Source organism: Lutjanus erythropterus, chromosome 3 (genome assembly GCF_056507025.1).
Source record: "Lutjanus erythropterus isolate fLutEry1 chromosome 3, fLutEry1.hap2, whole genome shotgun sequence".
NCBI classification, from domain to species: Eukaryota; Metazoa; Chordata; class Actinopteri; order Lutjaniformes; family Lutjanidae; genus Lutjanus; species Lutjanus erythropterus.
The window spans coordinates 29225608-29241085 of NC_139319.1; the positions used below are offsets into that span (position 1 = coordinate 29225608).

The 15478-nt window shown below is 41.6% G+C and overlaps 1 protein-coding gene across 4 annotated transcripts in view; it reads right to left on the reverse strand.

The window, feature by feature from the left end:
• The window catches only part of sh3pxd2aa (SH3 and PX domains 2Aa), a 134535-nt gene that overhangs the window by 97196 nt on the left and 21861 nt on the right, over nt 1-15478 (reverse strand). The window lies entirely within an intron of this gene.

A 15478-nucleotide genomic window follows, 5' to 3' on the forward strand; every position in this document is an offset into this window, starting at 1 on the left:
CTTATCAGTTAATGTTTGGTTGGTTGTAAAACTATCTGGAAGTCTAGTATTCATTAATCTGGTCCCACTTTCACTTCAGAAATTTTGGACCTAAACCAACACAAACCTGGCATGCATATCTTTTTTTTAAAAAGAGACTGTGCTACTACTCTATGTTGTTTATTTTGTTTCTTACAATGTGAAAGTTTCTATTAATACGCTTATGCAACAGTAGTTTTTACGCAGTCATGTCAATAAAGCCTCCAACAAAAAATGCTTCCAATACAGCCTAAAATGCTGGATCAGGTATCGCAAGAACGTGAGCCCATGCACCGACCCAATATCACATCATTTATTAGCCCCAGAATGGGACCCTGCTATTTCCCAGCAGCATTACATAAGCCTGTTTTCTTTAACCTGAACCAAGCCATACAACAATCATAGCAGCTGTTAAAAATTAGGGTTGTGTATTGGCAAGAATCTGGTGAAACCATATGTATCACGGTGCAGGGGTTAGGATCAAATATATTCCAATATACTGTGATACTGTAAGCAAGGTGATACATTGCTATTTTTCAATCCAGCTTTAAGGAAAACTGTCTATTTTGAACGTGGACTTTCTGCATATAATAATGTGCTCTTTATACTATGACAAAGAATTCCAACCTTTGCAGGAGGTGTGCTTTAATAAGGACACGTGTGCCTAAAAACTCTGAAGCACTCTCTTTTAAAACAATTAAAAGGCCTTTATTGTCTTGGCACAATGATGTTAGACCTTAAAACAAACCGATGCATTTCATCATCAAGCCTTTCTCAGGGAGTGACTCCCTGTTGCGTTTCAGCATCGGAGTTTGCTTTAAGGTCTAACATGACCATGCCATGACATCAAAGGCATTTTAATTGTTTTCAAAGAGAGTACCTTGGAGTTTTAATATTGGATGCATAAAGACTTCTAGTCTTGCACAGGGCTGCATCAAATAAGTAATTACTTTCAATAATAACCTTACTGTTGAGTAAATTTTAAAAAAATAAGGAAACAGTGAAACATGCCCATTACAATTTCCCACAGCCCAAGGAGTAGGGTTGGGTATCACTTGGGTTTTATCTGATACCAGTGCTAAAATGATACCTTTAAAATCAACCAGAACTTTTTTAAAAAGGAAGCATAAAATGACAGTCAATAACATGAAAGAACAGCATTTTACATTTCTGAGGTATATCTGAATGTTGAATGTTGAGTGCTGTTAAAGTATACTACAAACTAAATACAAATCAGATTTACACAGCAAATTGACATCATAAATAAAATCTAACCCAGCTACAATAAATCAACACTAAGAGCTGCAATACTAACAACAGGAAAATAAATAAAAATTCCAGCTTCAAACTTTAGCAACTCTTTTGAAGAACATTTTCTAACACGAGAAAAGGCTGCTGTCCTCATCATCAATGGTCTCCCTATCACAGATATAAATGGCAAGTTATTAATACACGTCTCATACTGATTAATATCCATGCTCCCCATCACTGGCTTTTTAAACATTTGTTGGACACCCCAACCAGTGACCATTTAGCTTGGCATTTTAACCGTCTGTGGCGTGGCTTCTATCTAGTGGAAGGCTACCTGCTGCCAAAGCCATGTAGAGTGAGAGCTGCAATAATGGTGACTTGACACATTTGGTGATGGGATGTAACGTCCACACCAGAGGTCAGGTATTTCAATTGACAGCTCAGGTATTGGTTGTGTGATGTCACCAGATTTTGGTACCCAACCCCACCAAGGAGACATTTTAAATTGCTTGCTTTGCCCAACAAAATAGCCCAAAACCAAGGGTATTCAACTTGCATTCACATAAAACACAGAGAAGTAGCAAAATATCATATTTGAGAAGCCGGCACCAAATGACTGACGACTGACTGACTTTATAACTGATTACACAGTGAACTTTTCAGGACTAAGTCTGGATCAAGTTTGAACCATTTCCTCCCAAGACCGAGCCACTAAGACAGTCTGAAATAGAAACTTTTTATAAGACGGCTTCTCAGCTAAATAAGACAACACCCACTTCAAGAACAATACTGTCTTCAAACAGCAGTATACAGTATAATCCATAGTGATCCTTTTATTTCAGTTTCAATTATAGAAACTTGAAACATGTGGAGACAGAGGAAAGACTGGGTTGGACTGTGCTCAGAATGAGACGAACAGCAGCTCCGTCTTCATATTATGCACATGTGCTAAGAATAGAGTCTCCATATAAGGAACTGCAAGGGTCAGTTGGCATAAACTTGGGGGATGCCATGCCGTTATTGTGCAGTGGATTGATGCCTCACTTCCTGTTGGGGGTCATGTGACTGTGAGGGTTTACCCCGGACGCGGTAATAGTGGAACAGAAATATAAACACAAGCATTCAAGCTCTGGAACAACTCATGACCGGCACGGCGAGGCAGCCATGTGATCTTGACACTATTTCCATGGCAACGTGGTGAACAGTGAGCAAGGCCACAGACTCAGCATGCTTGTTGTTACTCGAGTCAAGGTATGACATGATAAGGTCATTGCTCCTGCTGCTCCGCTTGTATCTACAAGCAAGCATACAGTTAATAATAAAGCCAACACATATCCATGATGTAAACATGTTGCTTCCTCTCGCTTTTACTCTTGGGATCCATCAAAAATCCCCCTTCTCTCTGTGACCCATTTTTCTTCTTGAGCTTGGGAAGGAAAATTCAACACAAGTCTTTGACAAGTGAGGAATGTTTCTTGAAACTAACTTTTATTTTCTTTGTCTTTCTTAGGACAGCTTAAATCCTACAGACAGAAGGATGGAAACTAATGGAGCACAAGCCTCAACATGCATTAGTGCCCTGCAGTATTCAGTTTCAGAGAGACAGATGTCTGAGATGGACTCGAGGGGGGGAGGCGTTCCCTTCCAGCCACAATCACTCACAGTTGTGCCTCTAAATATAAGCTGGCACGCTGGCACCAGATCTACACACTTGACACATTATATTTGGACAGAACATGATATTATCCTGGTATTCTGCATGATTCTGCGCCGTAAATGTGTGTGTGGGAGTGGCATGGGGGGTGGATTTGTCTAAAAATTTTTGCTCCTGAAGATGTCAACACCACAGGGTGTTATGTCCCATGCGGGGATTCAAGCTCCCCTTGTTTCGATAAGACAACAGGTGCAGGGATGTGGTAACTGTCTGTCCACAAGTCGTTCATTTGTCAGTGCCCAGTCTTTGGCTGCAGAGCCTGCTGTGGCCTTTGGAACAAGGCTGCAGGGATGGGCTTTGACTGGGAAACACCCTGAATGAAACAAGATCCCATTTTCTCTCATGGGGCTGAACTGGAATCCCAGCTTATCTTAAAAACCACGTGGCAACTGTCACCATATGAGTGATATGAATCAGATGGTTTGATGGAGGACGGGATTGTTTGAATATTTCTATAATATATTAGCTATATATATATATTAGACAACTCCAGGTAATGTCCTTAAATTGCTTGTTTTGTCAAACAGTTTGAGATAGATGCCAATATTTCAAAGCATCAAGCCCATAAATTTGGTGGCCAAAGTAATGTTTGGTGGCCCAGATGTAAACTTATGCAAAAACAATACGGAAAGAGCAATTTCATGCAAATTAACGCAGCCCTCCTTAACTGTGACACAACTTGTTGTCCACTTTCCTCCCCAGTGGTGATGTGTTGTTTCCTGAAGGCATTGTTTGATGAAAAAGAGTTTTCGGCTAGTTGAGGAAACTGGCGGCACACACCACAGTACATTACGTCCTTAGATGTTTCAGACTATCCATTTAAAACTCCTGCTTCTATTCACTCTGAAATTTTTGTTGCCGTTTCTTTATTCCATAGTCCTTTTTTGTTTCTGGTACTTTAAGGATTGTCTTCGCAGGCTTAGTAAAACTCACAACTCAGTAGCACCAACATATCTAGTTAATCATACAGCTGGGTGCCGAAGTTTGAGTCTTTTGAGGTACCGACCAAATTGCTTCAAACCATCAAGCATCGAACAATGCCTACCACATTTAGATACCTTATGAGTAAATCTGCAAGTTGTGGCTCATTTTTTATGTTGTAAAACTGCTTTGAGTGGAAAAATGCCAATGTGCGTAAACATAGGAGTTGAATCATTTGAATCATCGTAGTAAATATTTTTATATTTTTACATTATGAAATTGCATATATGTAAAAGGAGCTGAAAAATTACACTAAAGATTTGTACTGTAATGTACAATGTAATTTAATTTGTTAAAATGGATTTTATAAAATTGATAGGACAAAATATTGTTCTCTGAAACCTGAATTGTAATCAAGCTTTCAAATTTTTTTTTAACAATACTCAGCCCTAGCTACCTACTACTAAAAGTCACAGAGGAAGTGGGATGTTGTGGAACTTTAACACAACATTATGTTGGGAATATGGACATAGAAACTTGGTCACAGAGTAACTTTTGTGGCCAGGGGCCATCAGGCCAGGGTTAAACTCAAACTCAATTCCCACATTTGAGAAGTTGAAAGCATTTAATATTTGATAAATGATTAATATGGTAAATCTATTGTCAATATTGTAAATTTATTTTCCTGTTGATAGATTAATTCATTGATTAACTAATCCTTTACACTAAAACTATTTGTGATTACCAATTTTGTATTGTACTTCTAACCACAAGTTCCAAACAATAAATAGCAGTGGAAGGTGCTGATAAATTATTTCAGTGAACCTGTATAATTTAAGTTCATCCAAGCACTGACAGTGATACAAATTAAAGACTCGTGAGCCCATTTGCCAGTTGTGTCAGTTGTGTTAACAGTGTGCCGGAGCAAAAGATCACCTGCTGGAGGAGAGCCTTGGCAGGGAAATGCAGAGTTTAGAACAGAAATCACTGCAACAATCCATACATCTCTCTCTCTCCATACAGAGGAGGTAGTGGTGTTGCAGTTCAGACAACTGGATGCTTTAATCAGACACACAGTCATTAAAAATACATAAATCAAAGAGAAAAACAGCATAAGCTGTGAGAAAACCTTGAAGAAAGAATAGGTCCACGGATATTTATATTTAGTTTATAATAAATTGCAGTTGTGAAAGGATGAAAAAGAAGAACAAGGCCAGCCACGATTACATTTAAACAAAGACGAACCAAATCATTTTATCCTATGAACTTTTTAACCCCCATTCATATTTAATAGGAGCTCTAGCTAAATGTTCCAGTGGCATTTTCAGGCCATTTACCACCTCCGATGCTTGGCTGAGTTCTGCCCGAGAAACCGTACAACAGCTTCACTTTCCAGAGCAGCCGCAACCTCAATCTGAAGAAAAGAGCAGTGTCGGCTTACACACGGACTGCTTTAGTTTGGGTTAAGTAAGTAGGCCAGCCAACTTACAGTTCACTACAGTCGAGGCAGAGAGGAAGGGCTCTCACCTGTGCCAGGGTTCAGCGCTAACTGAGTAGCATAGGACCTAATTTAGCCATGCTGACGGTCTCAGGAGTTTCCATGCTGACAGCCAGGACAAATCTTGGGCAGTGTGGCCAAACCACAGTCTCTCCCAGACGGGGTGAATCGGATGGCAATGCCCTCCCTGTGCATGTGTGTGTTTGTGTGTGTGTGTTTGAGTTGGTACTCAGTGCACTCCACAGCCCACACTTATAAGGGCGTGGAAGGGAAATGAGAAGTGAGGTTTGGAATATATAACCATGAGTGGGCTGAGAGAAGTAAAGAAAGCATGAAAGAGAGAGACAAAAAAACACGGGAGACAAAACAAGACAAATCAGAGAGAGGAAAAATGTAAAATCAAAGGAGCTGCTTTTTCTTGTCATCAAGTTATTAAATGATAAGAAAGCTAAAGCAAGGTTGTAAGAGTGTTTTATGGATTTAAAAAAAATCTCTGCAGTTAGCTATCATTGATTGTTGTTTTGCAATTTGGAAGATTGGATAGATCGATACCTCCACTTTGACTTGGCTATCTTTAAAAACACTGTTAACATACAATATGAAAACAATTGCCTGGTTACAGACCTTCGAATGAAACAGCTTCACTTCATATAACGTCATCAACATTCATCAATCATCAACTGTCCCACTCATTTACTATGAATTCTCCAGTGACCTGCTGTATTCACACATGGCCACAATCAGACATCACATAGACTTTGTACTAGGAAGCTGACAGGCCAAAAACCATTTAATGTCCGGTCCAACTGATTTGGACACATACAACTCCTCCTGGTAATGTCTAGATAAGTTCAGGATGGCAGTGCATGAAAGGAACTTATGACAAACAGGTCACATGATCCATAGCAGAGCTGAAATGCACTACCTTTACCACTACTAGAAAATTTGCTCAATAAATGCTAAATTCTTGGAGTGTGACAATAACTGTTACCGTAATGTCACGGTCATGAGCTCATTACCATCATCACTGCATCACTGGGTCAATCTCATGTTGAGATCAGCACATGGATCTTTTCATTCATCTATGGATCTGCGCTGCCAACTGCAATGCTAGCATTAGCACTAGCATAACATTAGTCTTTGCTGCTCAGCTGACTTCAACGCTAACATCCTTCACTTTTCCAGCAGCTGGGAAATAAAAGACTTTTCTTGGTCTTGAGGAGCTGCAGCGTTTATGAAGTAACAACACTGTCACCGTCACTCTCAGTCTGCTGCTTGCTCTCCCTCACTTACATGTGCACACACACATTAGTCGAAACATAATTATTTGTGATAATAGGCTTGGATTGCTCTTACCACATATTTTGTTTTGTGGGGTTGTTTTTGTTTGTTTCTTTAAGATCATTTTTGACGTTTTGCCTTTATTTGGTAAGACATGCAACGACAGAAAGGAAAGGTGGGAGCAAAGGGCCACAGGCAAGAACTGAACTCTGGCCACAACAGGAAGGACTCTGCCTCGGTACACGGGCTGTACACTCCACCAGGTGAGCTTCCAGGTCGCCTAGCTACACACTTTTTGCATTTCTGTACTTGGACAAAATTAATTAGACAGGACTCACCCTCTAGAGGCAAACTTTCTAACTGTAAATGGTACTGTGGTCTGCTGAAAGTTTTAATTTGAAGGTTTATTTCCTCTAAAGCTCCCTCTGTTACTATAGTATAAAATGTAATCCGGCTGAGATGGAGAAGTCCCAGTGGGGGAAAATTGGATCAGTATGTACTAGAAAGACTGGCTGGATAATTAGGAGGAACATCAGTAATGCATCACACATACATCCACACACACACACACATGCACACACTGACAAACAAAATACATGCATGCCAAACAGTCAAACATAAAAAAAATCCATAACAGAAACCTCTGTAGCCTGTAGCTCTATAAGCTAATGCACTTGACCCTGGGAATGTGCAGGTCGTGGCAGATTAGCCGCGGAAAAACTAGCTCAGAAGAAACCAGAGGGGCTGTTGGTGGGAGACGGGGAAGGGTTTCTGAGGAGAGACAGAGACAGATGGACGAGAGGCGAGAGATATGCAGGCGGCGGGGGGAGAGAGATAGGGTGAGAAATTGTAGGAATGAGATATGAATGTGAAAAAGCATGTGAGGCGGTGGAGAAGACGTGCCGAGTCAGGCATGTCGAGGGAGGCAAAGACAAACAGGGAGAAGACTGATGGGGACAACAGAACGAGAACAGATAGACACCTGAGTTTCACTTTGAATTCTAGTGGGAATTCTCATCACTTATCTTTGTCTGTCTCTGTGTGTTTTTCAACCAGGCCAATGTCCCACATATCCTGTCCAGCCTGCTGTTTACCTGATCACTGTTCATTAACCCACAGACAGAGAGGCGAGGCAGAGTATTGGCTGGTCTGGAACCGGTCATTGCCACCGATACTGCCACTGATACTAATGAGCGATAAGCAGAGGCAATCTATGAATTCTGCACTATCAGCAATAAACCTGGAGGGATGTTTGTTTTGACGTGTTTGCCAGATGGGTGGTGTTTGGGGCATCAGGAGAACACAGATAGTGTCACATAAGCTAATGAACATAAGGAAGTATGCTGGATTTACTAGAAAAGATACCTGGGTTTTGCCTGGTTATTGCCTTTTGGACATTTACTGTGCACAAGCACCACATTGTAGCTATCAAGTGGTCAGAAAAGGGCAAAAAAGCAGCACCTAATATAAATCATTGACAGTTATTGTATTTCCAATGAAAAAAAATGTTTTTGGCCTTCTAAAAGTTCAAAGCTGCTATATGTTTTTGTGATTCAGCATCTTTATCAATACATTTTTTGTTTGTACGAGAATAAGATGATCCTAGTGACAAATTGTGCAGCCTATTTGTTTCTCACGTCAATCTTGTGTGGGTACTAGCACTACGGACCCGTGTGGTTTTGTTTTTAAGATTTTTTTGGGGGGGGCATTTGCTGCCTTTAATGACAGGGCAGCTGAAGACGTGACAGGAAATGGGGAGAGAGAGTGGGAGAATGACACGCAGCAAGGGGCCATGGGTAGGAGTCGAACCCATGGCCACTGCAGAGGACTCACAGCCTCTGTACATGGGGCGCACACTCTACTAACTGAGCTATCCAAGCCCCCCGAACCTGTATGTTTTTATGGCCGGGCTGTAGGTACAGTACACAGTACATACCCTCTAAGTGGAATTACAAGCGGTTGAAAAACAGCTTGTAGCAGCAGAATATTTTCAAATCAAATGTGGTGAATTAAGGATTTATTTTGACCAAACCAGAGTTGGTGATTGTTGGAAAAAAGTGGAAAGACTGATTTCAGTGAGTTTCATGAATTCATTTATTTTTCTGTCATTTGAGTTTGAATGAAGTGTTCTGATGAGTTAAGGAAAATAAACTCATCTAAGTTTCATAAAAGAGAGAAACTTGGATTCAGAGCATATGTGTGCATATTTATAATATTGAAAATAGGTGTAAGAATATTTCCTTTCTTGACATTTTATAACTTTCAAGAAAACTGCACAGAGCACCTTTAAAGTCTCATTATTCTTTAAACAAAGTTTAACAGCATCTGAAACATGCTTTCCACATTTTGTGCAGAAATTTTCAAAACTACACACAGTGAGTTTAAAAAGTGATTATATAAGACAAGGACGCACTGATGTTTGAGCGTGTATAAAAACTACACGTCCTGACATGAACACGCTATTATGGTTGATTCAACTAGCAAGCAGGAATTGATTTCATCTACAAATGTCAATATTTCATTTTCTACATTCACAAAGTTCTGCTATACAAGACAGACAAAAATGCATAACTTCATATGAAGTATTCCTCCTTTTCCTTGACCTGTTCCTGCACATCTGAGGATAACAAATAACTGAATGAATTCGCTTCATACTGTAATTTCAGATTCCTCTTTATCATGTGTCCCTGATACCATCTGTCCTTCAATCATTTGACAGTGCAAGCTGCTCTGCACTAAACAATAACCAGGCATACAAAAAAAACACACCCTCTCTGAACAAGATACACAGCAGGAGTGTAAAATAAATACTGAGCGATTTATCAAATGGTGAACTACAGCAGCGGAGGCTTGGCTTGAAATGTAATGAAAAAGAAAAAAACTTTGAGCTGCCTCTCTGTTCAAGGCTCAGTGTGAGGCAGAGCTGTCAAAGATGTCTCAGAGCACAAAGTGCTCAGAAGTTTTCATCGACTCTCCTCACCATCCCACTCTGGTGGAGGAGACCTTGAGCTGAACAGAAACATGAAGGCTGGCCAGCCGAGCACAGAGAAGAGAGGGAAGGAAAACAAGACAGAGATGGATAGAGAGCAAGAGCGGAAGTCTGTCAGCTGCCACATACGTCTCTAGATAAGCAGTGTTAACAGAGGAAGCAAATGGGGAACAGCCTATACGTATTCCTATATTTCATCTGTTAAATATAGTTTATGTAATCAAATATAGCAATCACCACCATCAAAAGTCAGAAGAAGAGGAGACAGATGGATGACGGATGCAATAGGAAAGGGATACAGATGCATTGACAAACAAAGCTATACAGTAAAAAATAGATTTTTAACGTGCCATGACCTTTTGGGAGGCAACAAAAAAAAAGACGATGATGAAAATAGAACATAACTGACAGACACTTCATCGTGAACTCCCATCCTCTGCCTTCATGCCCTTACATGCAAAGGCTGCCAGTCATTTGGAGGGCCTCTCCACCTCGACACAAAGAACAGAACACAAGCACAGAGAGGAACAGCACCACCCCTCTTCTCCACACACTTGAAGAGGCCAACCTGAGCACTCCATAGAAACATATAGGATCAATGTGGCAAAAACCTGAGCTTCTAACTGTATTGATTTACTCCGGCGCTCTGTGGCTTTGACCCATGCTTTTCTTACTCTTGACTGACTGCTTGGGCAATAAAAGGAATGTGTTACCAGTTGCCTATTTAGTAGACACAGAGCAACATTTGCATGCATATGTAGTCATGTCTCTGGCCATCTGATGAAACCAACTCCACTACTCACTCTACTTTGGTCTCCACCAACTCTTGAGGGGAATATCTGTCTCTTTAGCTGATAAATGCTCCACTGTGTTCACTATCTAGTCGCTAATCTGCTGTTTGGTGCTGGACAGGGATCATACAGTCCGGTCCGGGAGTTTCTATGGTTACTGAAAACAGCTTCCTCCTTCTAGAAACAAGGTCGATGCGAGTGGAGTTTTCAGGCTGGAAAACCAAACAATGAGCTAAAACAAGCTAAAAGGCTGCTTAGTGTTGAAGGGAACTTTGTGATCATTTGGGTTTGTTTGTCTTACCCACACCAAGAAGGCTGTGGTAGGTATCTCTAATTACTTTTTAACAGAAATCTGGTATTCTCTGGCCAAAGTTAAGCCAGACGTTGACATCTCAACTTTTTTGAAAGAATTTCTAATATTGCATGTTTTTTATGCAGATAGACTAGCCCATCATCAGCATCACCAGACTAATTCACAAATGAGAATTAGTCTGAAACCTCTCAGCTGGTTTGGTTATCAACAAGTGGAGGCCAAAATGCTCTGAACCCAATCAAAGAGACCTACAACCAATCAGAGCAACAACACGTGTGACCCAAGCAGGGCACAAAATGGCAGCTGCTCCATAACAATCTTTCTTTTATTGTCTCTAGTTTAGATCTTGACACCACACTTAATAAAAAAGAATTATAATTTTGTAGTATTAAATTAACAAATTTACTGGCTTGTCAAATATATGCTCTCTAGGTGCATTCTAGTTGATTATGTTTATCTTATCTTACTTTTAAATGAACTCGTCGGAACATTTTCTTCCTCTTCTCTAGAAAGTTTTTTAGATTTCATGTTCCTATGAAAGTTTTTAAATAAAATTTGATCTGCTTTTCTCATGTTTACTTGCTCTTACTTTAAACCACAAATTTCCTCTGCCAAATCTCACTTCTATGTCCGTCTGTCTGTCTATCTGCCTGTCTGTAATTTGGATTCCCTGAATGTGTCCCACTCACCTCCCAGTCACACAGTGTTATGAGCCATGGAAATGTCCCACAAACGCCTCAACTGTGCTCATTCATCCTAAATTTAGCCCACTCTCCTGATCCCTTCGCCACGGCTGTGGGAAACACTGCATACTTTCCCCCCTCTGCTCCCAGTCCAGCGAGAAGCCGGCCTGGACCATGCTGTCAAGTGCCCAATTGTAACTCACAAGAACAGGTCCTGTGTTTGGCGTGTAGGTGTCCTTCCTCTGCCTCTCATCGGGGGCTAAAAACTATGTTTCCCGCTCTTCTCTGTCTTGCACACACACCCATAAATAAAATAAAGCAGCCCTTTATCCTCAACCTGAAACAATGGGCTACCTCATTCAGTTGAGTTACAGTACATCCACAGAACACCTCAAGGACAAAGAGGCTGAGCGAGTGGCCTGGCTATTCAGCAATTTATCCTCGAGGATGGCATACCGATAATGCCTTGTGGTCTAGACATATGTTTCCATCAAACGGCCCACTTAGAGGTTAGAGATTCCCAATTCAGTGACCTTACTTTTAAGCGCTTTGACCATAGCTACTGTATAATTTTCTGCACTGAACATAACATGCTGTTTGTCGAAAGGCTGCTGCTAGCATCCATAGAGCTATTTCCAAAAAGACTGAATACTGACCTTGAGACTGGCTCTCTAAGCAGCAAAGCAGACTAATATCGTCTGTTGGTTCTTCAAAGACACACTAAACACTGAAAAAGGGATGTCAGAGAGATGTAACATTAAAATCTCCGTGAACTAAATATTCAGTTGCTGTAGGGAGGCTCTTACAAGGGCAGACTTGGAAAAAGAAAAGAGAGGGTTTGTGAGCACGCGTGCGGACAGCATACAAACCAAAGGCCCTCATAAAAAGCGTGAGTCAGAGTATGTCCTTCTTTCAGATGGTGAACCATGCCGCAGCTTTAAATACACCAACTTTGCCCAAGGACAGCTGGGGCACAATCACCCACTCCTCAGAGGTTCCTGAAACATGCTTATGAAGGCTTCTTTGTAACAAGTGACCCTGAAGAAACCAACGATATCTTCCATTTCACCCAACTGCATCATCAGTGTCGTCAGCATCAACAGCAGGAATCTTAATCATCAACACCACTAATATTGCTGTCATCCTTATTACCATAATCGCTTTCATATCTTTCATCACTGTCCTCCTCTGCATCATTACCATCACCACAATGATCATCATCATCATCCTACTCTGACTGCTCATTGCTCTTTTCCTCCCTGGCTGCCCGGCAGGTTGACCTGTCCCGGTTTCCTCCCCTCTGATGAGTAACTCAGGCTGGCCTACTTCTGACAGAAGGACACAGTGTTTGACTCATTAGTCGGGTGTTGCTCAGACAAAACCACATCAGTGCACAGGAGAGCAGCCAGGAAGAGCCAGTCACATCCTGACAAGGGAGATGAGCTGTTCTTTAGTGGACATACACCTGTGTTGATGTGGCAGGTATGTGTATTAACAAGCTCCGATCTGTCTTCAGGCCTTTTCACACCAGATGCATCAGTCAACTGTTTGTAGCCACAATTTCAAAGACATCGTGTAAAGAGGAATTGCAAATTATGCTTCAGTATGACAATGGTGTGACTATCAAACTTCAACAGTCTACCAGAAACGTCTTTGTTCTAACTTCCAACTGGTGACCCCCCCTCCTGTCAGAGTATGAATGAACCATCGTATAAAACCTACATCTTGCTGCTGCTCAGTTCTCTGAAATCATTCCTCTGTTTCTTCAAGCTTGATGCCATCCAGACATAAGCTGTGAAGCCGCTGGGGTCCAGTTTCAGCTCCTGAGCCAAGCAGTGAAACTCACGAAGTCCCTCTCTCTTTCTCAATATTTGGCGTATCCAGGTATGTCTTGTTTTTTCTTTTACAATTCAAAAGATAGAAAATAAACTCCTTGTTGCTACAGCTGCTACTTCTGCTACTGCTCCCTGCTTGTAATTGAGGTATGGTATTGTTCAGGTTAAACTGTCGAAGGGTGATGAAGAAAATAAAACCTCCATTCCAGCAGGGCAGCTTTAGTCTCACAAACAACAGCCAAATAAAAAAATACTAATGGAAAAACAATGGCAAAGATTGGCAGACAGAAAGGTGCTACTTTCTTCCCAAAGAAGTGGACATTATGAGATCCAACCCACTCTTAACAGATTAAAAGTTCACAGATAAAATGGCTCTCCACGGGGCAATTCTGGCAACATTTTGCATTAATATATTCTTTCTATTAGCAGTAAATGACTTCATTTTCACAGAGGGCCACTAAATAGCATTATATGGTGCCTATCATTTTTTACCTTAACACATTTTCTACATCACTGGCTTCACACTGGCAGAAACACTTTAGAACTGAAAGGTCAGGTCACTGCATCCATTCAAATTCATCATTTTCCAGGAGGTGTTGGCAGAAGGCTTTTTACGGGTGATACAGACAGAGACAAATAGGCGTTGAATGGTCAGAACTACAGCCAGTGCATCAAACAGCTCTTCGTGTCTTTATCTAACATCAAAGCAGACAACTTTTATTGGCCATGCGTTCTACGCAAAACATAAAGTGTTGGTTTTCGGGACAAAACCTAAACAAAGTCAGTTAAAGCAACATCTGTGGCCCCTCTCATTCTCATCGCCAGCCCAGATCCGGGGCCAGCATCTTTCCAGGAAGACAGCCTGTTCGGGTTATTACTAGGAAACAGTCTTGAAATCCCCAGCGGTCTTTGCCAGAGCTTTGGTTAAAGCGCTCTCCAACAGTCTCAGAGCGGCCATCTATGTTTCTCTCCCTGAAGGTTAGCAGGGCTGCTGAGAGCAGCAGGGTCCCCGCACCAAATAAATGTTTGGACAGGAGAGGCTCCAGGTTACTCTGAAAACAATGGGATCAAACAGGACCATCAAAGGCATCTAGTAAGATCAAAGGCTGGCAGAGAGAACGTTGCTTTCGGTCCATATACCGGCAGAGATAGAGGATTACTGCGTATTAGAAGGCTGGTCTGTCAGTGTTGCCAGTGGTAGTTTTATTCATGAGTGTCACAGTGCAAATGGAAACATCAAAGAACCAGGCAAAGTAAGACGTGAGTGGTGAAGTGCTGGTGGTGATATATTGCAGTGTGCTTGAAGATGGATATCTGGTGAAACCCTGAAATATGTAACAAGGGATTTTCACAATACAGCAGCCAGGCCAAACTGACAAACTTTGCCCATGTGAGAGCCGCTTTCTTTGACAACTCAATAAAGCTCAGACCAAGTTGGGTGACCTTTGCCCCACGCCGTCCGACAAAGCTAACAAAATCAATCTTGCAGCTGCTGACTGAGAGTGATTTTTGTGTCAAGCCATCCATGAACCATTAAGGTTCATTAGTTTCCTCCCAGGCAATTTGAAGACCACACTCGCGTACACAAAGGGCTGAATATCAGGAAGAAGACACGCATCCACTCCGCTCACCAATTTCTTGGCCTTTTCCAGAGTTGAGGCGCACTTTGCTTGCTTTTCCATGTTTATTATTCTACCTCTGTCTTCTATTCCACATTGGAAGTAATCAGTTGCAGGGGGGGTCTATTTTCCACCTCGCACTGCCCCACTGGTTATCAATGGGACCTTTCAGAAAGGACCTTTCCTCTGCTGATTGAAACATCATTTCCTGCTGGACTAGCACACTGGGGCCATTGAGATGTGCCCCCTGTAACTCTCTCACTACAGCCCCTTCATATTTACTAGTGACCCAGAGACCTCTGGTCCAATATACATATGGTATCAGCTTGCAGCGAGCCAAGGGTGCAAGGGGCATAAATGCACACAAACATTCCCTCAGTGTGGAATAGGGCAGGGTTTTCACTGCAACTCCCGCTCCGTTCCAAAATAAATCCGACAAAAGAACTTGACACTTCAAACACGAGAGTAAAGCATCCGTGCCAAGTCAGAAAAACAGAAAAAGACCTCCTCCATATAGGACTATATTTAAAAAACCCACCAATCACAGCAGCCTGCACCAGAGAAT